Source organism: Nycticebus coucang, chromosome 21, assembly GCF_027406575.1.
Source record: "Nycticebus coucang isolate mNycCou1 chromosome 21, mNycCou1.pri, whole genome shotgun sequence".
Lineage (NCBI taxonomy): Eukaryota > Metazoa > Chordata > Mammalia > Primates > Lorisidae > Nycticebus > Nycticebus coucang.
Window position 1 is genome coordinate 41,265,560 of NC_069800.1, and position 15,774 is coordinate 41,281,333.

Here is a 15,774-nt window from a genome sequence, read left to right on the forward strand (position 1 = left end):
AAAGTCCTCACGTAAAGATTTAAAACAGTTTACTGTGAGGAGTTACTTTATAGGCTGAGAAGGATTTCTCAAACAATGATTAGGATATATAGAAGTAAAACATTTATTTACTTTCCTGAGAAAGAGAGAGAGAAGGAGAAAGAAAATGGCATGGTACTGCAAGGTAGGGAGAAAGTGCCAGCAATGGGCTTTTAAGTGGTAAAAATGGCTTTTTTTCCCCCTCTGCCTTAGACTGAATAACAGAAGTGACTTTGTTTTTTTTTTTTTCCCTCTCCTTTCTCTGAGGCCAGCCTATCAAAAATCCTTGAAATCTCGTCCTGGCAGGAACTGAGGCAGAGAGTTGGAGCAGGGAGCTTGCACCCTTACTGTCTGTTTAGGGCTCTTCAAGGCTATGAAAATTCATTCTTAGAGATAACTTTAGGCTTGGATTTGAGTCCCAGATATTAATTAAATAAAACAAAGGGCAGTTGTACTGTGAGTTTATTCCTTTTACTTTCTGTTCGATAGTTCTTTTTTCTTCTGTTAGCTAGGTTGTTAGTTAAGGCCACCTTTCAAGAGGTATGCAGAATAATTATTAAGGCAGAGAGAAAGAGAAACGTTAATATTGGGATTCAGGATGTGCACAGGTGCAGAGGCAGGGATGGACTTAAGCTGGTAGAGCTGAGTTTTAGAAGATTTGTGGGCCTGATAATAGAGAGTTTGGAAAAATTGAGAAGAGACCAGCCTCTTACTTTGCATTACCTTGAGATGTAATGGCTGATAGGATGAAATGGTTTTTTTATGAAGATTCATCTGACAGTATTAAGGTCTGTAGTAGTATTTACTAGGGCTGGTGACAGGGAGGCCAGGCTACGGAGGTGGCATTAGGAATTAAAAGAAAGAGACAAAAGCTTGCAGTAGATAAAGAGAGCTGATTTGGGGGGCTTCTTTTCTATTCACTCTGTAAAAACTGGGATATTGGAAGATAATGTGTACAGGCTCTCTCTCTTGTCATGTTGTAGATCTTGCTTCATCATTCTCTCAGCCTCAGTGCCTTCCTTACTGGTAGGTCCCATGCATACAGTATTATGATTTCTCAGCTAGCACAAGGAGAATAGAAAGAAAAGGAAAACCCAAAGTAGTTCAACTGTTTATCACATAATCTTGTTTTGGGTGTTTGGTGATCTCAGTTAACTTCTGATAAATTCTGTTATACTTCATTTATACATGGAGTTTTTATATTTACTAAGGTTTGAAGACACTGGCAAAGGGTTTGCTCTTGGAAAAGATGTAGAATTTTAATGCAGAAATGGTGTGTTAGTCTATTGATTTAAATGTTACTGCTGCAGAAACTTGACACAATAATTCATGACTCAGAATATTAAAGAAAGCGATAAACACGTAGAAGGGTAGGATGTGTTTATTTTGTATAACCTGAGAAGGTGGGTTTTATTTTTATCGGGCCTTTTCTTCTGTGTTTATACTTTCTCATGAAACATTTCTTGACGTACAGAAGAAGTTATTCCTTATTCTTGGCCAAAATGCAAAATGTCATTTTTAAAATACTGTAGCCTTGGTGGCGCCTATGGATCAGTGAGTAGGGTTCTGGACCCATATACTGTGGGTTTGAACCCAGCCCCGGCCAAAACTAACAAAAAATAGCCTGGTGTTGTGGCGGGTGCCTGTAGTGCCAGCTACTCGGGAGGCTGAGGCAAGAGAATCGCCTAAGCCCAAGAGCTGGAGGTTGCTGTGAGCTGTGATGCTGCGTCACTCTACCGAAGACGACAAAATGAGACTCTGTTTCTAAAAAAAAAAAAAAAAATACTGTAGTCTTTTTAGCAAGTAAACTGAATAGAGTGTTAGGTATAGTCTGCTTATTAAGAATATCAGAAGTATAACAGTGTTTCATGTATGCATAAAAATACTGAATTGAGCCTTTAAAAAGTTGCCTCTCATAAAGATGCAGCAATAGGGTCAAATGAGCTGAATCTAAATTTTATTTAATGAAGAAAGATATTTCTCCTTTCATTTTTGAAGTATTGTCTAACCTAATTTTTGGAGTTCATTTTGCTCTCACAATTAGGGCTTTTCAATTTCAGATGGTTCATTTAATTATAGTTGTGCTTTGGAGATGGGAAGGAAAAAAAAGTTAGAGAGGAATTAGGTATATTTGCTTCTGTGGAAAGTCAGTAGTTAAAGGGAAATCCTAGATTATTTTTTTCTGTTCTTGAATTTTTCAGAGGAAAGATTTACTATGGATCTTAATCAAAACTATATTCTGAGCCTAGTGCAGTGGCTTACACCTGTAATCCCAGCACTTGGGAGGCTGAGGCGAGTGGATTGCCGGAGCTTATGAGTTCAAGGCCAACCTGAGCAAGAGTGAGACTCTGTCTCTAAAAAGCCGGTGCTGTGGTGGGTGGCTATAGTCCCAGCTACTTGGGAGGAGGCAAAAGAATCGTTTGTACTCAAGAGTTTGAGGTTACTGTGAGCTAAGATGCCACAGCACTCTACCAAGTGAGTGGGTGACCAAGTGAGACTCTGTCTCAAAAAAAAAACAAAACCCCAACATCCCTATATTTCATATATATTGAAATGGGCATGAACCTTGCTGCTACTGCTTTTTATTGTTTGGAATGTTGTTGACACGTATCTGCAGTCATCTCTTCTCTGTTTTTGACCTTGGGGGTTTGTACTTTTTTATTTATTTCATTTTGCTGGAGTTTCAGGTATCCATTAGTTGAATTTACTATAAAAATTTACGTTTTCATCTCTAAGGTACAAAGAAAATTAAAAAGATAATCTGTCCTGGGCAGGTGCCTGTGGTTCTGTGGGTAGGGCGCTGGCCCCATACACCAAGGGTGGTGGGTTTGAACCCGGGCCCGGCCAAACTGCAACGACAAAAAAAAAAAGCTGGGTGTTCTGGTGGGCGCCTGTAGTCCCAGCTACTCGGGAGGCTGAGGCAAGAGAATCGCCTAAGCCCAGGAGTTGGAGGTTTTTGTGAGCTCTGACACCATAGCACTCTACTGAGGGCAATAAAGTGAGACTCTGTCTCTAGAAGATTGAAAAAAAATATGTCCTAATTACTTTTTATTGTGGTAAAACATACATAACACAAAATTTACCATTTTAATAATTTCCAACTCTCTCAATAACATTAAACTTACTTCATTTTGCTAGAGTTTCAGGTATCTATTAGTTGAATTTACTATAAAAATTTACGTTTTCATCTCTAAGGTACAAAGAAAATTAAAAAGATAATCTGTCCTGGGCGAGTACATTCATCTTATTGTATGACCATTACCACTATCTACCTCCAGAACCTTTTCATCAAACTAAACTGAAACTCTGCATCCATTAAATAATAATTCTACTTTTCCCCTCTTACAAGCCCCTGGTGACCACTATTCTATTTTCTGTCTCTGTAAATTCAACTATTCTAGGTACCTCATATAAGTGGAATCATAAAATATTTGTTTTTTCATGTCTGGTTTATTTCATTTAGTATAATGTCTTTAAGTTTCATGTGCTAGAATTACCTTTCTTTTTTTTGCAATTTTGGCCAGGGCCAATCTTGAGCCCGCCACCCCTGGTATATGGGGCCGGTGCCCTACTCCTTGAACCACAGGTGCTGCCCTGAATTGCCTTTCTTTTTATGGCTTCATAGACCACATTTTCTTTGTCCACCAATTGTTGGACATTTGGGTTATTTCTGCTTTTTGGCTATTGTGAATAATGCTGTAAAATGGATGTATAAATATTTCCTTGAGACCTTGCTTTCACTTCCTTTGTGTAATACCCAGAGTGGAATTGCTGGATCATATGATAGTTGCATTTTTTTTTTTTTTTGTAGAGACAGAGTCTAACTTTATGGCCCTCGGTAGAGTGCCGTGGCCTCACACAGCTCACAGCAACCTCCAACTCCTGGGCTTAAGCAATTCTCTTGCCCCAGCCTCCCAAGTAGCTGGGACTACAGGCGCCCGCCACAACACCTGGCTATTTTTTGGTTGCAGTTTGGCCGGGGCCGGGTTCGAACCCGCCACCCTCGGTATATGGGGCTGGCGCCCTACCGACTGAGCCACAAGCGCCGCCCCCGATAGTTGCATTTTAAATTTTTTGAGGAATTACTATATTGTTTTCCACAGGCTACCATTTTACATTCCCACCAACAGTGCACAAGCTTCTTCCACATTAGTTTTTTTTCCAAATTCACACCAACATTTGTTTTCTTTTTTTTTTTTTTGATACAGAGGCTCACTCTGTCACCCTGGGTAGCTATTGCATCATAGCTCACAGCAACCTCAAACTCCTGGGCTCAAGGAATCCTCTTGCCTCAGCCTCCCAAGTAGCTGGGACTACATATGCCCACCACAACTCCCAGCTAGTTTTTCTGTTTTTAGTAGAGATGGGGTCTTGCTCTTGGTAAGATTAAGGGTTGTGCGTTGTCGTGCACAGTGCTAGCATTTATTTTCTGGTTATTTATTTATTTATTTATTGAGGCAGCCCCTCAAGCTGTCAGCCTGGGTAGAGTGCTGTGGCATCACAGCTCACAGCAACTTCCAACTCCTGGGCTTAAGCAGTTCTCTTGCCTCTTGTGTCAGCCTCCCAAGTAGCTGGGACGACAGGTGCTCGCCACAGTGCCCAGCTATTTTTTGGTTGTTGTTGTTTGCCAGGCCTGGGCTGGATTCAAACCCGCCAGCTCTGGTATATGTGGCTGGCACTTTAGCCGTTTGAGATGGGTGCTGAGTCTTAGTTTTTTATTTTTATTGTTTCAGGTTAATTGAGGGTAAAAAGAATTAGATTATAGTGTTTGCATTTGTTAGGTAAAGTCCCTCGTCTAATTTTGTCCCACCCCCAAGAGGTGTGCCATACACTTTAATATTGTGCCCATTAAGTGGGAGCATATCCATCCTCCTCTCTTTTCCCCTCTCCCCACTCCCTCATAACCCTACCTCTCACCTTGAATTGATTTGAGTTTTTCTCTTATGTGGGTATTAGATCATCTACTGGCTTCGTATCAGAATTGTATACATTGGAATTTTGCTTCTCCATTTTGTGGTACTTTACTAAGAAGAATGTGTTCTGACTCCATCCAGGTTAATACATTTTTTTTTTTGGGGGGGGACAGAATCTCACTATATTACCTTCAGTAGAGTGCTGTCGTGTCACAGCTTACAGCACTCTCTAACTCGTGGGCTTAAGCGATTCTCTTGCCTCAGCCTCCCAAGTAGCTGGGACTACAGGTGCCCGCCACAATGCCCGGCTATTTTTTGGTCTTAGTTGTCATTGTCGTTTGGCAGGCCCGGGCTGGGTTCGAACCCGCCAGCTCCAGGGTATGTGGCTGGCACCCTAGCCCCTGAGCTACAGGCACTGAGCCATTTCTGTTTTTCTTTAAATAGCTATCCTAGTGGATGTGAAATATTATCTCTTGTTTGATTTGTACCTTTTTAAAGATAGTAACGTTGAGCATCTTTTCATATACTATTGGCCATTTTTTTTGTTTTTAGAAATAGTCTCACTTTGTCACCCTCGGTAGAGTGCTGTGCCATCACAGCTCACAGCAACCTCCAGCTCTTGGGCTTAGGTGATTCTCTTGCCTCAGCCTCCGGAGTAGCTGAGGCCCCCCCACAACTGCCAGCTATTTTTTGTTGCAGTTTGGCCGGGGCCAGGTTCGGACCTGCTACTTTAAGTATAGGGGGCTGGCGCCCTACTCATTGAGCCACAGGCGCTGCCCCCTTATTGGCCATTTGTATGTCTTCCTTGGATAAATGTCTGTTCAAGTCTTTGGCACATTTTTAAAATTGGGTGGTTTTTTTGGATCCTAATTATTTTGTAGGTTTCTCCCCATATCTTCTTTGCTGCTGGGTCAACTGCTCTTCTTCCTCCTCCTTTCCTGTTAATAAAGCAGGTAGAACTATTCTCTCCCATATATAGTTCCTCAGTAAATGTCTGATTATAAAATGGTTTTTTTTTTTTTTTTTGAGACAGAGCCTCAAGCTGTCACCCTGGGTAGAGTGCCATGGCTTCACAGCTCACAGCAACCTCCAACTCTTGGGCTCAAGCGATTCTCCTGCCTCTGCCTCCCAAGTAGCTGGGACTACAGGCGCCCGCCACAATGCCTAGCTATTTTTTGGTTGCAGCTGTCATTGTTGTTTGGCGGGCCCAGGCTGGATTCGAACCTGCCAGCTCAGGTGTATGTGGCTGGCGCCTTAGCCGCTTCAGCCACAGGCGCCAACCCCGATTATAAAATGTTAAAAGTGCCTGTGGCTCAAAGGAGTAGGGCGCCAGCCCCATATGCTGGAGGTGGCAGGTTCAAATCCAGCTCCAGCAAAAAACTGTAAAAACAAACAAACAAACAAAATGTTAAAAGTAATACTTTCTGGAAGATGAAAGTTGGTTGATCTCCGTTACCTTTTTTTCTAGTTTTGGATTTTTCTATTCTTCCCTTTGACCATTTAGTTATTGAGGTAAACTTTTATAAGGGATTAAGCTTTTAGACACATGAGTTCTGGTGTTATTTAAATTTCATTTTAGAGAAGGAAAATATAGAGTCCTACTAAAAGAAATTTGATTCTTCGAGGACTGACTTTACCCTTTGCCTAAGAAACAAGTCAGCCTGAGATTTTGTTTGTTCTTTTTTTTTTTTTTTTTTTTAAACGCCCAAGACCCTATTACTATCATTCCCAAAGGCCTGAAGTGTTTAAACAAGGATTTTTACCCTTAGTAGTTCTGAAGGGGAAAAAAACCTATTTTAATAATTTTAGTAATTTACTTTTTAACTCGGCCTTATTGTGTGATAATTTGGAACATCTTAATTTGAGTCTGTGCTATTTGATTTTGTGCGTCTTCGCTTTCGAGACAGAGTCTCACTCTGTTGCCCTGTCTAAAATGTGGTAGTTGTCAGCCTATCTCACAGCAACCTCAAATTCCTGGGCTCAGGCAATCCCATCTCAAGTCTCCCCAAGCAGCTGGGACTACAGGTGCCTGCCACCATGCTCAGCTAATTTTTCTATTTTTGGTAGAGACGGGATCTTACTTTGCTCAGGCTAGTCTTTATCCTGGGAGGGAGCTCAGGGGAGCCTTCCACCTTGGTCTTCCAGAGTGCTAGGATTTACAGGCATGAGCCTCCTCCCTGGCTGAGATTACGCTATTTGTGAGAATTTTTTTTCTTTTTTTCTTTTTGTCAAGCTGGGGAAGTTGGGAGTGAGCCTAGTCTCAATATACATTTTAGTAATTTCAGAATGCAGTAAATAGGTTCAACAACAGCAATGACAGAAATATTTTTTGTTTCCCTGTTACCTTTTTTGGCTCTTTTATGGAACTGTGGTTTTAAATCATGAAATTAACATCAAAGGAGATTAGAGATTTCAGTTTTTGGCCACATCTTCTGTTCTGACCTTGGGTAATCCATTTTAATTGGGTTGTTTATCTTAACATTATTGAGTTATCTGTAAATTCTTTTTTTTTTTTTTTTTTTTACTGCTCCAGTCAATGAAAGGGTAACTTTATTGAGGCTCCAGGGCCATGGGGATTGGGCAGGAGGCTGCTCTGTGGAGAAAGGGCCTTATTTGACCTTCTTCTTGGGGCGCAGATTGTTGATGTGGCCACACTTCTTGTGGCAGTTGACAGCACGGGGGTTGCAAGCGAGCATAACATTTGCGGCAGATCATCTTGTCGCAGTTGTACTTCTGGGCAAGCTGGCGGAGGGAAGGCTCAATGACGCCACCTCTCAGACGAAGCACCAGGTGCGGGGTAGACTTTTTCTGGATGTTGTAATCTGAAAGAGTGCGGCCCTCCTCAAGCTGTTTGCCTGCAAATATCAGACGCTGCTGGTCAGGTGGAATGCCCTCCTTATTTGGATTTTGGCTTTGACATTCTCGATGGTGTCACTGGGCTCTACCTCAAGGGTGATGGTCTTGCCCGTCAGGGACTTCACAAAGATCTGCATCTCTGTGTCTGCAGCTTGGTCGCCTTGTTGAAAAGAAAAAAGGTGACCATGTAAAATCTTTATGTAGTGCTTTACCATATATGTATGCCTTTTGCACATATTATCTTGTAGGCTTTTGCTTGTCTTTCCATATTCTTTTTCTTCTTTCTTTTTTTTTGAGACAGAGTCTGGGTAGAGTGCTGTGGCATCATAGCTCACAGCAACCTCCAATTCTTGGGCTCAAGCGATCCTCTTGCCTCAGTTTTTCTATTGTTAGTAGAGATGGGGATCTTGCTTTTGTTCAGGCTGGTCTCAAACTTGTGAGCTCAGACCTCAGCCTCCCGAGTGCTGGGATTACAGGTGTGAGCCGCTGTGCCCAGCCTTGATTAGAGACTAATTTTTTTTTTTTTTTTTAGACAGAGCCTCAAGCTGTCATCCTGGGTAGAGTGCTGTGGCATCACAGCTCACAGCAACCTCCAACTCCTTGGCTTAAGTGATTCTCCTGCCTCAACCTCCCAAGTAGCTGGGACTAACAGGTGCCCACCACAACACCTGGCTATTTTTTTTGTTGTTGTTATTGTTGTAGTTGTGGTTGTTTGGCAGGCCTGGGCTGGATTCAAACCCACCAGCTCTGGTGTATGTGGCTGGTGCTTTAGCTGCTTGAGGTACAGGCGCTAAGCCTAGAGACCAATTTTTTTTTTTGCAGTTTTTGGCTGGGGCTGGGTTTGAACCCACTACCTCTCGCGTATGGGGCCGGCGCCCTACTCCTTTGAGCCACAGGCACTGCCCTAGAGACCAGTTTTTTGATGTTGGTTGCAATGTGGAAGATCTGACTGATAAGCAATAACATATTTCTTTTTTTTATTTTGAGACGAGTCTCAAGCTGTCACCCTAGGTAGAGTGCTGCGGCGTCACAGCTCAACTTCAAACTCTTGGGCTTAAGCAATTCTCTTGCCTCAGCCTCCCAAGTAGCTACACCTGGCTATTTTTTTTTTGTTGCAGTTGTCATTGTTGTTTTAGCTGGCTGGGGCCAGGTTCGAACCCGCCACCCTCAGTGTATGTGACCAGCGCTCTGACAACTGAGCTACAGGTGTTGCCCAATGTTTTTTTTTTTTTTTAGAAAGATTCTCCCTTTGTCAACCTCGATAGAGTGCTATGGTGTTATAACTCACAGTAACCTCAAACTCTTGCGCTCAAGTGTGAACCATCGCACCTGGCCTGTCTTTCCATTTTCTTTTTCTTTCTTTCTTTTTTTTGCAGTTTTTGCCTGGGCCGGGCTTTAACCCGCCACCCCTGGTATATGGGGCTGGTGCCCTACTCCTTGAGCCACAGGCGCTGCCTGTTTTTCCATTTTCTTCTTTTTTTTTTTTTTTGTAGAGACAGAGTCTCACTTTATTGACTTCAGTAGAGTGCCATGATGTCACAGGACTCACAGCAACGTCTAGCTCTTGGGTTTCAGCGATTCTCCTGCCTTAGCCTCCCGAGCAGCTGGGACTACAGGCACCCGATGTCTTTGAGGAGAAGTTCCTAATTTTTATTAGATTCAGTTTTTTGATTTTTTTTTTCTTTTCAAATGTTACTTTTGTTGTTATATCTAAGAAATCTTTGCCTAATTGGGCAATCCATTGAGTTTCCTAGATTTCCATTCATTTACCTGTGAGAACAAATAATATTTATGTGGCATTTTGCCTTCTTTGGTAAAAATATCTTCTGTCTCTTTTTTGATTCAAAGTAAAAGAGGTAATCTTAGGATAGAGCAGTGGTTCTCAACTGGGGGTTGCAACCCCTTTGGGGGTCTAATGTCCCTTTCACGGGTCACCTAAATACATCCTGCATATCACATATTTACATTACGATTCATAACAGTAGCAAAATTACAGTTATGAAGTAGCAACGAAAATAATTTTATGGTGGGTCACCTCAACATGAGGAACTGTACTAAAGGGTCATGGCATTAGGAAGGTTGAGAACCACTGGGATAGAGTACTAAAGGTGAAAATCTGCAAAACCAAATTGGAATGTAGAATTGGCTTTGCTTTCATAATCCTATTTGTTTCCTAATGAATAGGTGGTGGGTGATTTGGTTCCTTCTGCTTTCCAGGATTTAGGGCTCTTGGGTGTAAACTATTACCTCTGTGTCATTTTCTTCTGCCTTCTAAATATAATCTGAGTAATAGGCTGAGTGTAGTGGCTCATACCAGTAATTCTAGCACTCTGGGAAGCTGAGGCAGGTGGATTACCTGAGCTCAAGAGTTTGAGACTCAGCTGAGGAAGAGCGAGATCCCATCTCTATTAAAAATAGAAAAACTAGCGGGGCATTGTGTTTTTTTTTTTTTTTTTTGTCGCACTCATTAGACTGCCATGACATCACAGCTCACACCAATCTCCAGCTCTTGGGCTAGGGTGATTCTCTTGCCTCAGCCTCCCGAATACGTGGGACTACAGGTGCCCGCCACAACGCCCGGCTATTTTTGTTGCATTTGCCACTGCTGTTTTTAGCTGGCTGGGGCCAGATTCTAACCCCTCGCCCTCGGTATGTGGGCTGGCGCCCTACCCACTGAGCAATAGGCACCGCCCTAGCTGGGCATTGTGGAGGGTGCCTGTAGTCCCAGCTACCTCGGAGGTCTGAGGCAAGAGGATGGCCTGAGCCCAAGAGTTTGAAGTTGCTGTGAGCTATGAGGCCAGAGCATTCTACCCAGGGTGACAGCCTGAGTCCCTGTCTCAAAAAACAAAACAAAAAAAGGGCATAGTGGCTCACGTTTGTAATCCTAGCACTCTGGTGGGAGGCCAAGCAGGTGGATCACCTGAGCTCAGGAGTTCGAGATCAGCTTGAACAAGAACAAAACTCAGTCTCTAAAAATAGCCGAGTATTGTGGTGAGGGCTTGAAGTCCCAGCTGTTTGGGAGCCTGAGGCAAGAGGATCTCTTGAGCCCAAGAGTTTGAGGTTGCTGTGAGCTATGACACCAGAGCACTCTACCAAGAGCAACAAAGTGAGACTCTGTCTCAAAAAAAAATTGTGATGACTTGGTAGTAAAATCTGTTTTCTGGATCCCAGACAAAATGTCCATGCAATCACTAATGACCCAAATACACCAGTATGCTGTTCATTCACTAAATGGGAAATAAAAAAGGGGTGGGGGGTTATTTACTCATCATGCCTTTTTAAAAAATAACAAAATATGTAAATAAAAATATAAATCTGGATAATAGTTTTTGGCCCCTTCTAAGGAAAGTATACTTAGCAACTCAGTATTGGCTTCAAGTTACTTGAAAATGTTTAAAAATGATCTGAGAAAGGTTTGCTGGAAGGATGGGTCTTATTTTGAAAATTTATGAGTATTGGGCGGCACCTGTGGCTCAAGGAGTAGGGCGCCGGTCCCATATGCCGGAGGTGGCAGGTTCAAACCCAGCCCCGGCCAAAAAAAACACACACACAAAAAAAGAAAATTTATGAGTATTAAGAGATGGTCAGAAACAAGAAGTTCTTGGGAGCCAGGAAATTGAACTTTTTATATAATTCTGTACTTTCACGCAAGCATTTTTTGTAAGAGAGCAATATTTGTTTTTTTTTTGGCCGGGGCTGGGTTTGAACCCGCCACCTCCGGCATATGGGACCGGCGCCCCACTCCTTGAGCCACACGCGCCGCCCGCAATATTTGTTTTTATGGAACACTTCACAAATTTTCATGTCATCTTTGCTCAGAGGCCATCTTTGCTTAAGAGAGCAGTATTTATAGTAGTATATATAGTATTTATTTGTGGCATTTCAAACCCTTTAAACTCTAGTAGTAAATTGTCAATCAAAGCCGGAAACAACTTATAATAGTAGTTAATATTGAAATGTTGGTCAGAAACCTGTTTGGGAGGATGGGGAAGAAATTACCTTCTAGAATCCTGGGAACAGAGTTCAAACCAGTAAATGAATGCTGAAAGTTAGATTCTGGTGCCAATTTCCTTAAACTCTTGTTTTTATACTACTGAACCTTAAATGTTAGAGCTTTTTGTTTTCCTCTTTAAGATAATAATTTTTTATGAATGTGCCATAGAATCCATGCTCATATATTTAGAAAATGGGAAAGGAGCTTTTAGTGTTGTGGATCATTGTGTGATACTCAGAGCCAAAGTGTCCTGTGACTGGGGGGAGAGGATGGTTTACATCCTACCTCCCTGTTAAGGTACCCTTCTCCAGTAATTAGGAAATTAACCTTTCCCCGTCATGAGTATATTTGAGTTCATTCCCACTTCTTTTGCTGAGAAATTCAATTATAAAAATGGGTATTTACCCTCTTCCTCAACCCAAAGAACTTATCCTCCCTGCCAATACCTTCAGCAGTCTGTACATCAAGGTTGGCTCCTTTGCTGTAATTATTGAAGAATGGGGTATATACAAATCGTTCCTTCTAGCTAGCTAGTCTTTGCTGCTGTGCCTCTAGGAAATAGGATCTAGTTTTTCATTTGTGGTTTGGGAGTATGGCCGAATGACCCTCTTCAAGGGAGACTACTCAATAAGTATTTCTAGTTCCTATGTGTGCTTCTGCATTTTAGTATGATTGTTTGAGAGTTTAACCTCATTAGGTTTTAGTTCTTTTTTTTTTTCCCCTTGAGACAAGGTCTCTCTGTTGCCTTGGCTAGAGTGCTATGGCTTCAGCCTAGCTCACAGCAACCTCAAACTCCTGGGTTCAAGTAATCTTCCTGCCTCAGCCTCCCCAGGAGCTAGGATTACAGGCACCTGCCACAGTGTCCATATAATTTTTCTATTTTTAGTAGAGACAGGGTCTTGCTCTCACTTAGGCTGGTATCGAACTCCTGAGCTCAAGGGATCCTCCTACCTTAGCTTCCCAGAATGCTATGCTAGGATTACAAGTGTGAGTCACTGTGCCTTGCCTGGTTTTTGTTCTCTGAATACCACTATATACTTCAGCTCTTTGAACTCTGTTCTTTGTGCCACAAGCAGTTTTTCTTGTTACTGGTTTGGTGTGTTTTCTGAAATGTCATTTTGGTGACTTCTTTAATAAAAAAAAAAATAGGCCTGTGCTGGGTACAGTGTTGTGTTTGTAATCCCAGCTACTTAGGAGGCTCACTTAAGCACAAGAATTCAAGACCAGCCTGGACAATACAGCAAGACCCCATTTGAATTAAAAAAAGACAACAACCAAAAGGAAAAGATAGGCCTGTGCATGTAATTGCATTATTTAAAGGTTTTTTTCTAAGTCAAAATATATGTGGTTTTTAAAAATAACTGATTATGTTAGATGTATTATTTCAGAAAATAAATCAAATTCTACAATATCCTGTCTACTTAATAATTTGCCTATAAATAGGGTACATATTTTAAAATAAGGTTACAAATGTTTGTTGCTTATGGGACAAGGTATTACTGAAATAATCTTGTGAAGTTGTGTTCTTTTCCACATTTTTCTTTCCATTGCTTTTTAGGAAGATGTGAAGTTTACTTTTTACCTCTAGCCATGTTTAGTATCTTCTTTTTACATTATACATTCTGTCACATTTTTCTAGTGTGATAGTAAACATTACTCAAAATAAATGATGAAAAAGTGTTAATAATTGATCTCATTTAAGTTTCTTTATAACTGACAGACTGGATGATTATTTTAATATTTTATTAGATTTAGATTCAGACTGATAACCTTCTTTGGTTCTAGTCACAAGGGTTTATAGTATTAAGTAAAGCTATAGACTGTATGCCACTGTACTTGATCGTGAAGGTTTTTTAAAAAATCATATGTAATTAGTTCTTTTCCCCCCATAGGAAATTCATGCAGAGGCTTCTGTCTCTATATCTTATTTTAAAGATTGAGGCGTAGTTGAAATTGAGTTTGCAGATTATCAAGGAGGAGAAGGATAGGGGAAGTGAAAGAAAAACAGATTATAAAATGAAAGAGATGTGGGAAAATGTATGTTAATGTGGCAGTGAGATATGGAGGTGGAAGGGAGGTGCTAGAGAGGAAGAATGAGTCTTAAAGAGATGTCCTCCAAGATATATAGGAGATCTACGGCTATTTTTTCTCTCTTTATTGTAGAAACCACATTAGCAGTTCTTTGGTCATTGCCATTAGAAATACTTTTTTGGAGTCAGGTTTATTTATTTATTACTTTACACTTAGTAAAATTTACCCTTTTAATGTATACAGTTCTTTAAATTTTTAAAATTTTATAATTAAAAAATTATATGTACATATGCATACATACATATTTATGAATTATATGGAGTCTTGCTATGTTGCCTACGCTGGTCTCAACTCTTGGGCTGGGCTCAACTCCTTGGCTCAAGTCCTACCTCGTTCTCCTAAGTAATTGAGATAACAGGTAAGTACTGAGTGAGAAAATATATGCAATATGTACATAATTGTGCTTGAGGCACTCCCAAATTCCTGTCACGTGTAGGGTTTCTCTCTAGTATCTATTTTCAGGTGTCCCTTAATGTATGTGCACTTACTGAAATCATTGCCACGTTGTTATGTTTAGTTTCTCTCCAGTGTGAGTTTCTATGTGTGCACAGTTCTTTGACCAAAACATGCAACTTTTTATTTGGGCTCCTTTGTAGTCATTTCTTTCTCCTCACCCTCATCCCCTAGAAGCATTGTTGTTTTTTATTCCAATAGTTTTGCCCTTCCCAGGATGTTGCATAAATAAAATGATAGGGTATATTAGCTTTCTAGGACTGCATAACAAATTACCACAAACTAGGTGGTTTAAAACAACATGAATTTATTTTCTAATGTTTTAGAAGTCTAAAAGTTTAAAATACCTTGTTGGCAGGGTTGGAACCTTTCAGAGAGAGAATCTCTTCTGTACCTGTCTCTTAGCTTCTGGTGGTTGCTCTCAATCTTTGGGGTTACTTGGCTGTGTATACATCTCTTTAATCTCTGCTTCTGTCTTCATGTGTTCATCCTGTGTGTCATCATGTCGTCTTTACTCTGTATATCTCAGTGTCCAAATTTTCTTATAGGGTCACTAGTCATTAAATTAGGGCCCACCCTAATGACCTCATCTTAACCTGATTACATCCCAAAGACCTTACAAGGACAATTAAGGTCACGTTCTCAGGTTCTGCATAAACATGAATTTTGTGGAGGTTACTGTTCAACCCAATATCTATGGTATGGGGTGTTTTTTTTTTTTTTTTTTGAGACAGAGCCTCAAGCTGTTGCCCTGGGTAGAGTGCTGTGGCATCATAGCTCACAGCAACCTCAAACTCCTGGGCTCAAGCGAGTCTCCTGTCTCTGCCTCCCAAGTAGCTGGGACCACAGGCACCCGCCACAATGCCCAGCTATTTTTTGGTTGCAACTGTCATTGTTGTTTGGCGGGCCCAGGCTGGATTTGAACCCGCCAGCTCAGGTGTACATGGCTGGCGCCTTAGCCGCTTGAGCCACAGGCGCCGAGCCAGTATGGGGTGTTTTTAATGTTTTAAATGTTAATTAAAAAATTGTCATATAGGAAAATTGACACTTTTTGGATGTACAGTTGTATAAATTTTAATACAGATTTTTGTAACCAACACCACAGTCAGGATATAGTACAGTTCCATCATACCAAAACCTTCCTGTTCTGCCTTTTTATAGTTATACCTACCCTTCCCTTTTGACCCCTGGTGGCTACAATTTGTTCTCCATTCTTATAGTATTGTCCTTCTGGAACTGTCATATAAATGGAATATTATACATATGTAACTTTTTTTTTGAGACAGAGTCTTACTGTGTCACCCTTGGTAGAGTGCCATGCATCACAGCTCGCAGTAACCTCAAACTCTTGGGCTTAAGCGATTCTCTTGCCTCAGCCTCCCAAGTAGCTGGGACTAAGGCGCCCACCACAATGCCCGGCTATTTTTTTTTGTTGTAGTTGTCATTGTT

At 41.2% G+C, this 15,774-nt stretch overlaps 1 protein-coding gene and 1 pseudogene across 6 annotated transcripts in view; one reads left to right on the forward strand and one right to left on the reverse strand.

Annotated features, from left to right (window-relative positions):
• Positions 1-15,774, forward strand: part of ITCH (itchy E3 ubiquitin protein ligase) — a 137,648-nt gene that overhangs the window by 10,787 nt on the left and 111,087 nt on the right. The window lies entirely within an intron of this gene.
• Positions 7,467-7,937, reverse strand: LOC128573885 (ubiquitin-60S ribosomal protein L40-like; annotated as a pseudogene).